The 7,198-nt window shown below is 40.4% G+C and overlaps 1 long non-coding RNA gene across 2 annotated transcripts; it reads right to left on the bottom strand.

Moving 5' to 3' along the window:
• Positions 1-14: 14 nt before the first annotated feature.
• On the bottom strand, positions 15-7,191 carry LOC108716529. 2 transcript variants are annotated; one of them, XR_005961188.1, is made up of 3 exons: positions 7,106-7,191; positions 1,718-1,813; positions 15-279 (listed from the first exon to the last, which is right to left on the bottom strand). It is a non-coding gene; the product is annotated as an uncharacterized LOC108716529 (long non-coding RNA). The 2 variants fall into 2 exon arrangements; XR_001935692.2 differs by lacking the exon at positions 7,106-7,191 and adding an exon at positions 6,198-6,362.
• Positions 7,192-7,198: the final 7 nt, after the last annotated feature.

The following is a 7,198-nucleotide window of genomic DNA, read 5'->3' as shown; positions in this document are numbered from 1 at the left end:
GTGTAACATTCTGTATGTGCCTTCTCCAGTAGTGCAATGAAACAAGTTCATTTAACAATGGGGCAGCTAACACAAGGCTTCTTGCAAAACATCAAATGCAAAGCAGGAAACCTTTATTTTCAGTCTGATCAAACCTTGTTGTACATCCGGTTGTTTGTACTCATCCCGCTGAGTCAGGGATTTGGGGAATGGTTTCCACTCTAGCTGAACACCAACTTGTATAAAATGGCGTCTCCAAATGGATTGGGTTGTGATGAGAGTTAATTTATAGCTTGGAGCCTTTGGAATGGGGAAAGTTAAAATTAATGAACCACAGACAAGACCTGGATCAGCTCATTGCACTTATCACTTTTTTATTTTGGTGGAAGAATCAGGAAAAATTAAGCAACCCACTATTTCTATACAACTGCTCCCAATCTACTTTTCTGCTGTTCTCTCACCCGGTCTCCTCAACAGGCGTCAACCTCATTTCCTGCTGTTTATGGTTCCTATCCATTCACCACGTAATGCGGCTTTTGTGATCGGAGCCTTTTAGGTACCATGAAGGGCCGGACTGAGGGTAAATAGTGCTCTTGGCATAATAGGGCATGGCTCCTCCATATAAATTTAGAAGGCATTCTTTCAGCGGAATCCAAACCATTAAAATGTTTTGACTGTAAAGCTCTGGCAAACTGAATGTGACAGCATATTGTTTACAATCAATGCTTTTTTTAATTACATTTTAGAGAATAAGGGTCCGAATTTGGTTCAGTATTCGGACGCATCATTCATGAACAATTGAGTCGAATCTAAAAATGATTGATACTGGGCTATATTATCTTAAGCTTTATCTCTATAGTTACATACTGTTATTCTAAAATATACGATGTTGTTGGAATTAGTGTGTTTTAAGTGGTTCTGTAGAGGACTAATAGGCTGTATAGCAACTGCCTAAAGGCCACCATGTCTGCTTAGCAAATCACTTCTCATGAGTGACTGAACTGATCTCAGCTGTAATTGGCTGGAGGCTCAATAAGCCTCTTCGGACTAAAAAGTCGGAAATGTCAAAAGCACTTATTAGGGGAAGTAAGGGGCCTGGCCTACAGCACAGTCTCAGTACTGTATAAATTGGGGCCTTGAGGCACCTGTTAGATCAAACCACTTTAGGTAAAAAGAGGAAACCATGCCTTAAAGGAGACATAGGATAAATGAAATAACCCTAATTTTGTAGGCAATTATAAGTAATATATGGTGTTGATTTTACATGGTGATAAAAATTAATATCTTTAAAAATAGCCTCTTTATTAGAGCTACCTATAGATGTTCTGTGGTCCCTGTCTATGTTTCAAATGAGGGGTGGGTGTGTCCTAACAGTCCCTGCCAGAAGCACAGTAGGTGGGGGATAGCCAATCACAGCCCTGCAGTCACACAAGCACAGACAGACTTCAGTTCCCTATCAGGTCCTGCTAGCTGCTGATTGGTTCCTGTCCTACAGTGCAGTGAGCTGAGAGCCGCCAGCTCCCCTGCACAGCCTGGAAATTCAGGAAGTGGAAGGGAGGGATTATTAGAGTTGTTGTTGAAATATTCAATAAATCAGCCTGAAACACTACTTTTTAAGCACAATTCTTCTATATCTAAATGAGTATAACGCACTGGTACATTCTTATTTTTTTACACAAATGTCTCCTTTAAGTATGTCACTATTTGATTATATTCTCTTTATTCTACCTTTCCTTACCTTTGATATAACTGATGGTCTTTGGCAGATGGACATTCGGGGTCTACAGAGAAGAATTCCAACCAGGCCACTGATCAGTGCTGTGCAAGAGAGAACCTGCAGCAAGAGGGGCCAAATATTCAAAATTAGGATGAGGGGTGAGAGACACCCCAATGTGCCCATGGAAGGTGGTACAGCTGCTTTCTATCTGGGAAAGTAACAACAATAGTAGCTTTGCTTCTTCTCGTTCTATTCTCATTCCTGTCAACCACAGACCACTTAGCCTTCCAGTTAGTATGGGCTCTACTGCACTGCCATCTGCTGGCCTCCTTGTGCTTTGGATATTTACATAGTAACTTTGGTTGAAAACAGACAAGTCCTGACAGTATGTCTAAATAACACCTACCTGGCACCACACTCTACCATTTTATTTGCTCAGCATTTAAAGTTTTACATACCATCCAGCAGGCAGAAAAACTGTGAACAATCAAATTTGGCCAAATCTTGAACTGAATCCAGTAATGGGGGATGTTGGCATTGTATCCATGCATGTTCACGTGAGGACACCCTCACTGCTCAGTATTCTGGTATTAAGCTTCTGGCTATTCATTGCCTTTAGTCAGTTGCCACCACACAGACAAGGAACATAAGCACAGAACACTACCAGAAAAATCTCCTAAGCATCTAGGTATGGCTACTACAGCCTCTACCTGTGTTGGACACTCGCCAAAAGCTACAGCCTCTGTTAAACAGCTCCAGTCTCAGTAGGTAGGCCAGCAGAGCGAGGAGAGCATTCCCTCTAGTCCAGTGCAAACTGGTGAAGATCCCGGCAAAGGTTGTGTGTCCACCCATTCAACACTGTTACTGTGCACCTTAGTACATTTAACTTCTCCTTTGCTTAAGTTTTTATTAATGAACCTTGGCTCAAACAAACACTGTACTATCATGCAATTGCTGAAGATGTACAGAAACAATACTTACTCATTGTTTAAATGATAATAGAGAGTACAGACAGGGAAAGCCCACAAGTGAGTGACCAACCTCAACTCAGAAAGGTGTATTAGACTGCCCCTGCAGATGTTGTTATACAGTCTAATAATCACACAGAATGGTACAAGCACAGTACAAGTACAGTCACATGATTGATTTAAAGGATAATCTGGGACCATTAACAAGCTAGAATAAGATGAAATGGAGATTTCAAAGTGGAGGCATGAAAAGTATTATCAGCAATGTCTGCCCAAGGTAGAAGAGCTCACTTGTCATCCTGATAAATGGAGATATGTCATCTTAAATTTGTTACAGGGATTGGTTTTCATTTCATTTGTTTAACTGACAATTAAAGCTCCATTGCTAGGTTGAAAGGAATTTGTGTTATTGCAAAAGGCACAAAGATTACAGGAGTCAACAAAGTCCTCCAAAATTCACCATATAGCAGGGGTCACCAACCTGTTTTACTGGTGAGCCATATTCAACTGTGAAAAGAGTTGAGGAGCAACACAACCATAAAAAAAGTTCCCTTTTGATGCAAATAAGGGCTATGTGCACTAGCAGCCTAAGCGAAACTATTTAGCACCTGTTTTTATGTAACAAAAACTTGCCTCCAAACCTGAAATTCAAAAATAAGCACCTTTTTGGATGCTGCTTGGAGCAGGGGGTGGGTGAGCAATATGTTGCTTGCAAGCCTCTGGTTGGGGATCACTCATTTGTTTTGCTCAACAGAATGACTATCTATTAAATAGGACAGCACTTATAGGGGGAATCTTTCACATGGCAGGCGTGATATGTCTTTAGTTATGGACTCATCAAAAAGGCATTTATGGCTGTAGCTGTTCCCATAAGAATGACCTCGTCTCTGATCTGATAAAATCTAGCCCTCTCTTAATTTAATGGGGTGGTTCACCTTTAAGTAAACACAAAGTATGAAATAGAATGGCCAATTCTAAGCAACTTTTCCATTGGTGTTGCTTGCAGGGTCATGGAGACAGGGCAGTTAGCAGAACTCAGTTAGCTTTTATCTACAAAGGATCTGCCTAGGGTTGCCACCTCTTCTGGAAAAAATAATGGCCTTTCTATATTTTTTCACTATTAATAACATTGGCATCAAGCACAATTTTTACCGGCCAGGTCAGCAAAATACCTGCCCTAGAACTGCCCTGAAGGGGTAATGATTGGGAGGCAATAGAGATGCTAAGTAACCCAATGGCATCAGGGAGTCAATGATCTTTTCCCGGCCATCTGAGAACTTAGTGAAGTGCTGTTGGGGGCATATGGGCCTGCTGTGTAATAGTAAGTGGCTCCTAATCCCTTGTATCATTTCCTCTCAAGCAATAACATGGGCATCAATCCAGTTTTTTAATAACCGGTAAGTACCAATCCTAACTGTGGTCCTCAATAGCTACTAGGGTTGCCACCTTTTCGAAAAAAATTTTACCAGCTGCTGGGGGCGGGGCCTCAAATGGGCGGGGTGATGTCAAAAGGGGTGGGGCCACGCGACGGAGACCCGCTGACGCTAGAAGAGGCAAAAAAAAAAAGGTAAGTTGCAGGGGATTGGGGGCAGGCCGAGGGCTGCTTTTGATAGTATTACAAATTTACCGGCAGCTACATTGCCGGTAAATTTGTAATCCAGGCCTTGGCAGGTATTTTACCGGCTAGGCCGGTAAAATATCGGCCGGGTGGCAACCCTAATAGCTACTGGAGGGCTGCACACTGATCTGCCTCCTTGTCACCCCCTTCCCAAGCATGGTAGTTCCAGCAAACAAGGTTTGATTACTCATGCCTATGCTGCCCTGTGCACTCTGCTAATAGCAGGTGTAAAGCTTGGGTTCTGGTTACTATTACTTCTGTCTATGTAGATGATTTACTCAACACTCTATTCCTCTGGTCTAGCTGTTTGCCGGCGGTGGATTGGTTGATTAGCAAAGGTTTAATAGCTTGGGGATCGATTATTCACACCTGTATTTCAGTCTGGCCTTTGGCGTTAGATTGTTCTAGCCTGCGGGTGGTGGGTGAATGACTCGGGGTGCGATTTGTTTGGCAGCTGCATTACCTGGATTAAAGGGTTTGTTCACCTTTAAATTAACTTTTAGTATGATGAGTGTGACAATTCTATGACAATTTGCAATTTGTTTTCATTATTTATTATTTGCGGTTTGAGTTTTTTATTCAGCAGCTCTCCAGTCTGCAATTTCAGCGAATTGGTTGCTAGGGTACAAATTACCCTAGAAACCTTGCATTGATTTGAATAAGAGACTGCCATGTGAGTAGGAGAGGCCTGAATAGATAAACAATACAAAATACCAATAAATAAATTTGTAGCCTTAAAAGAAATCTTTTTTTTTTTTTATAGATGGGGTCAGTGACCCCTATTTGAAAGGAGTCAGAATTCAAATAATTAAACTATAAATAAGAGAAAAAAAAAGTTGCTTAAAATTGGCCATTCTATAAGATGAAAAGTAAATGTAAAGGTGAACCACCCCTTTAAAGGGGCTGTTCACCTTTCAGTTACTTTTTAGAGTGATATTCTGAGACAATTTGCAGTTGTTTTTAATTTTTTATAATTTGTGGTTTTTGAGTTATTTTGCTTTTTATTCAGCAGCTCTCCAGTTTGCAATCTGGTTGCTAGCTTCCAAATTACCCTTGCAACCATAAATTGATTTGAATAAGAGACTGGAATATGAATAGGAGAGGGAATGAATAGAAACAAGAGTAATAAAAAGTTGCAATAGCAATAAATGTGCAGCCTTACAGAACATTGGTTTTTAGACCCCCATTTGAAAGTTGGAAAGAGTCAGAAGAAGGCAAATAATTAAAAAACTATAAAAAAAAAAAAAATGAAGGCCAATTGAAAAGTTACTTAGAATTAGCCATTGTATAACATACTAAAAGTTAATTTAAAGGTGAACCACCCCTTTAAAGTCCTCCACGAAAACAACAAGGGAAAAAAAAAAAAAGTCACCCCCCTCCTTCTATAAAAAAAAAAAAAAAAAGCACACACCTCAAAACGTATTAGCATCCACACACCAGAAAATAAACCCACTCCACCTATAATCAGGCTCCAATAACCCCCTTATATTAAGGGCAAGGCCAGGCGTTTTTGCAGTGTTTTTACGTTGCGTTTTTAAAAAAAATTCAAAAAAGAACGCATAAACTGCACTACCACTGAAACTAATGGAAAACGCACTATGTCAATTCACACAGGGCACTTGCAAGCTGAAATCCGCCACAGGCCGCCAATACGTCAAGAAACTACCAAATCAATAGACTATGGGATCTGCATGTTTGAAACCACACTTTGCGTAAATACGCAGCATATTTTAAATATGGCATCCAAATTCTCAATGAGAAGTGCATGTTGGGAAAAGAGTCCTACGTGCTGAAAAACGCATGTTGGCGGTCGCATGCGGTTACAGCGGCATATTTACACCTGGCTGTTCTTTTTAAAAAACGTAAAAACGCTGCAATAACGCCACGTCTGGCCTTGCCCTTAGGGCACACACACCTCATTACAGAGAGAGCAGCAAGTGGGTCTCAGATCCGCAGCCTCCACTGAACAGCAAGTGCCCCAGGCTCATACAACAGCTCATTCCACTAAGAGAATACATAATAATGCTATAATACACAAAAGCCATGAATATCTTGTAAAATATATCCTTATAAATGGTGAGTTCTGATGTCATCAGTTATAAACGTTGAGTTCTGATGTCATTTCTGTCACACGACTCACTAAAACTTGTGTATTATAATAAATAAAATACCACCAGTTGCAAAATATGAGGATATTATAAGTTACCTCGGAGTTCCATGACCTGAATAAAAACACTCGGCCTTCTGTTTTTATTTGGTCATGAAACTCCTCGGTAACTTATAATATCCTTATATTTTACAAGAGGGGGTACTTTATTCACTATATATAATAGCGCAACCCAATATACTCATTTAGAGAAGCGGCACTGACATCCCCGACTAACAGGGTTGCCAGGTGTAATTTTAAAAACCAGCCAAAGTTAGCCCAAAACTAGCCAAGAGGCACTTCAAAAGTAGCCCAAAATAATACAATATGGGGAGTGAAAAAAAGTCTAAACTATAAATATATATATGAAAATGTGCTTTTTAAAAATATTTTCATGAAGCAAAATGAAACAGATATAGGGGCTCCATAAGGCCTGGCTTAAGGAAAGTCACTAGAGAATGAAAAGTCCCAACTTCAGTCCAATTGCATGCTGGGTATTATAGTCTTACATTAAACTTAGCAGCTGGCAAATTGTTAAACAAAAACTACATTACCCAACATGCACTGGGAGACACAGGCTTGGCACATTAGGGCAATAAAAAAACTTTGGCTGGTTTCCAAAGTAATAACCAGGCAAAGGCCCAAATAGTAGCCCAAATAGTAGCCCAAATGCGTACCTTGGCCGCCTGGGCTTTAAATTAGTAGCCCAATTTGGCTGGAAAATCGCCAACCTGGTAACTCTGCAACTAAGCACTGCACTTAATGCGTTT

The sequence above is a fragment of the Xenopus laevis genome, chromosome 5L, assembly GCF_017654675.1.
Source record: "Xenopus laevis strain J_2021 chromosome 5L, Xenopus_laevis_v10.1, whole genome shotgun sequence".
Classification (NCBI taxonomy): Eukaryota; Metazoa; Chordata; class Amphibia; order Anura; family Pipidae; genus Xenopus; species Xenopus laevis.
This window is presented reverse-complemented; position numbering and strand designations above follow the sequence as displayed.